Source organism: Aplysia californica, unplaced genomic scaffold, assembly GCF_000002075.1.
Source record: "Aplysia californica isolate F4 #8 unplaced genomic scaffold, AplCal3.0 scaffold00070, whole genome shotgun sequence".
Lineage (NCBI taxonomy): Eukaryota > Metazoa > Mollusca > Gastropoda > Aplysiida > Aplysiidae > Aplysia > Aplysia californica.
The window spans coordinates 208556-212238 of record NW_004797340.1 but is presented as its reverse complement, the minus strand read 5'-3'; the positions used below and the strand labels follow the sequence as shown (position 1 = coordinate 212238).

Below are 3683 nucleotides of genomic sequence, written 5' to 3'. Positions count from 1 at the left end.
GGGGGGACTAAATGGGTGGTAGTCAAGGCAGTCAGAGCAAACACGCATGCAGACAGCGTATGGGTGATCTAATTGGCATGCTTCTGGTCCAATTTCATCACTGTGTAAGCACAATGACCCATGATCATGATTGAAAAATGCAGAAAATGGGCCTTCAAATATTATTAGTCGTTGACGAAGAAGGAAAATCCCTACCATTTGCATTTTTTTCCTTCCAAGAAGTGATATTTTAATTGATACCCAACGTCATGGACAGGCTGGTCAGGGTTTGGCTTTTCGTGTTACTTTTTGTTACTGTATTTACTGGCACTACCTTTTCGATTACATTTACTTTATTCCTTTCAACTTGAACATTTAGTAACTCTCCTCATATTACTATTATAATAAATTATGTACTGCTTTTTATGGAGGAATGTAGAAGTATTATAGTGGGTGGTTGGCAGGTTCTCTATTGTGGTTTGGGGGTTCGAGCCTCAGCTCGGTCCGTCGTTGTGTCCTTGCGAAAAGCACGTTATATAAATGTTTAATATGGCTCGGTCCTTTCGGAGACGGACGTTTAACATGGAGGTCCCCTAATAGTACTGATAGGGGCATGAAACCTATACCCTTTCACCATCGGCACTTCATAAATAAATAATAAATAATAAATTACACTTTTTATTTGTCCCGGAAGGGCACTTTGTTTTACGATAGCAAACATACAGTTACATACATAAATACATAATTATAAATACGTACATACATAAATACATGCATAAATATAATACATAAATACATACATAAATACACAATTTTACACAAATACAGAACAGTTTACAAACATGCCACTCCCGGTCACCACGGTGCAGCGCTCTGTATTTTTGAGTAAGGGTTGCCGTGTCTTGCTCATGGACACACCCCAGTGACCCCCATGTCACCAACACCTGGTTGACATTACTTGAAAACTCACTACTCACTTAACCACTTATGACCTAATTGTGTTGCAAGTGCCGTAGTGTGCTTACTAAAGGCAAAACAACTGGAACCGTAAACTGTTCTGAAGCTAACTTGTCACCACAGAAAGCTAAAAATACAAATTTTAAAAAAGACGGTGAAAACTTGGATGAAACATAGGTGCTTCTCCAAACTCAAGTCAGGCAGGTGCTTTTGATCCACAGCTAACGAAAATGAATTAGAAATGAAAAGCCATTAATTTTTTAGGATGTTTACGTTCATTGTCTAATGAATCTGTTCTCACGTTTTCCGAAATGATTATGATGTTGTCATACTTTTGCATCTTGCATTTCGCTACCAAAACCTATAGTTTTACGATTGGGCGCTTTCGTTAGTTCACTATCGTCTGTCTGCCTAAAAAGTATTCTAGCTCATGTATTAACTTGTGTACGTGCCTGGTGAAAGGTCCCACCCATGTAAAATTCAGATTTAATTCATCATCATCATTATTGTGTACAGCAGATAGTACCTGGTAGTATTTCCAAAATATTTAATCACAAGTTCAACGTTTCAACGGGCTTCATCGGGAACAGTCAAAATATAAATGACTTGACCTACTGTTTACAATGGCTGTGAAAACCAAAGTGCGTACATTCATGTCACAACGCATTAAACGAGCGGTGAACAAAAATCGGAAAGGCCCGAGAAAGGGGAACACTAAGGCCAGGTGTGTGGAAGTAAGGAATATAAGGTCGCTTTTAAGGACCCGTGGGCTAACCAAGATTTCGGGGGTTTCAAGAAATATTGACCTACACCAAAAGTAGGCTTTGCCCTATCTATAGGAGAAGTTTGGTTTCATTGGTGTTTATATTTATTTGGTTATAGAGGAAACTCCGTGTCTTTTCGAGAAACTGAACAAGGGGCAAAAACTTTACCTTCGATTTTCTCAAAACAGCATTTTACGGGATAGTCCCCCTTGTGCTTAAAAGCGACCATATTATAATAACGGAAGGGTGCGGTGAATACAAAATTAAATCGAAACGCCCAGACAAAGGGGAACACGAAGGCAAGAAGTAGTAGAGAGAGAGAAAGAGAGTTGTAGGGGAAACAAGTGCGAGGAGGAAAGGAATATAACGGAAAGGCGGGGCCTAAGGGAGGGGTTTACTGGAATACAAGGGGTGATTTGCGTTACGTTGTAAATTTAGGGTCCTTAAAATGTGGCTCGTCGATGTTAAGGCCAGTGAAAATTTTGTGAGACTCTAAGTTCCAAATCCACTTTGATTCTCTTTTATTGAGTTTTTCTTTAGTTAGATATTGGACTATTTCAATACCCTGAAGTTGCAAATCGGAGGCTCCATTGTGACCAGGACTGTTGAAATGTTGGCCAACTGGTGTGCATGAGTTTTTCTTGTCTGAATACCTATTGTTATTAAACCTAGCTCTAATTGTGGTGGTAGTTTGAATTACATATTGAGCTGGACAGACTTTACAAGATATGAGGTAGATTACATTTTTGGTTTCACAAGTGATGCAGTGGGAAAATGTTCTTTTTGAGTGGGGGCCTTGTACAAAGTTGGTCACTTTCATGTAAACACATGTTTTGCATCTAGGTTTTTGACAAGGATAATTTTGAGGCGGGGAACGTGGGTTTATCAGAGGTGAGGACGTGGGTGTTACTGCTCTAGTGCGAATGAGGAGGTTGCCAAGATTGGGAGGCTGTCGGAAGTGCAATCAGAGGAGGGTCGGGGAAACAGGCTTTCATTTTGTCTGATTTTTCCAAGATGCTTTTGTGTTCGCTATGGATTTTATGTACATTAGGTAGTTTTTGGTGATGAGTTGAGAAGAAAAATGGTCTTTTCTGTTTGGGCCTAAGGGGTTTGTAGGTCAGAAGGGTTATGCTGTTCAATTTGCTAACTTTCTCGATAATCGGTGTTATATTTTTGCGGCACCCACTGTGAAGAAGGTTGGCTGTGAATTCCTCTATCCGTTGTTTAAAAGAATTTTCACGGGAACAAATGCGGTGGAGTCTAAGTGCACCACTATAGACCACAGAACGAAATATATGTTTGGGATGGTTTGAAGAAGGAGGGGGGTAACGATTGGAGTCGGTAGGTTTTTTATACAGGTCTGTCTCAGCTTGGTTATCTGCATCATCATTATCATCATCGTCATCATCATCACCATCGTCATCACCATCATTATCAAGTGCCGAATCTGCAGCAGACAGTGTAGGCGATCATGGTTCTCCATTCATTCCTTTGTTCGTATGCTCTTAAAAAAGCTACATTACCCTGATCTTTCCCCGTAATCCATTTTTGTTAAGATCCTCCTAGTAGGTTGCTCTAGGCCTACCCCTGCCTCGTTTGCCTTCAAGAACAGTCAAGCTTTGAAAATCATCAAACTTTGGCAACCATTTTCTCTTTAGATTTACCTCTGACACCAGGCAACCCCTCTCTTCTTCAATCGCGAATACCTTGATCGTATATTCAATATAGATGGGTATATATCTTTCAAATCAAAACAAGGCACGTTAACAAAATTGAAGATGAGACCAATAACTCCAAAAACCTAGAAATTAACGATCGCTTAATTCAACCGTGTCGTGACACCATGATTGTTATATGCAACACAGCGAGACGTTATTCATTGACTCGGAAACTGGTATTTTCTTTATGTGCTAATCTCTCATGCGTCTCTTTCCATGGGCCGTTGCCTTTATTTGATTCGGTGTTGAATACAAAAAAAATAGT

The 3683-nt window shown here is 39.9% G+C and overlaps 1 protein-coding gene across 1 annotated transcript in view; it reads right to left on the bottom strand.

Moving 5' to 3' along the window:
- Positions 1–3683, bottom strand: part of LOC101850070 (muscle-specific protein 20) — an 18006-nt gene that overhangs the window by 12738 nt on the left and 1585 nt on the right. The gene's annotated exons all lie outside the window — the stretch shown is intronic.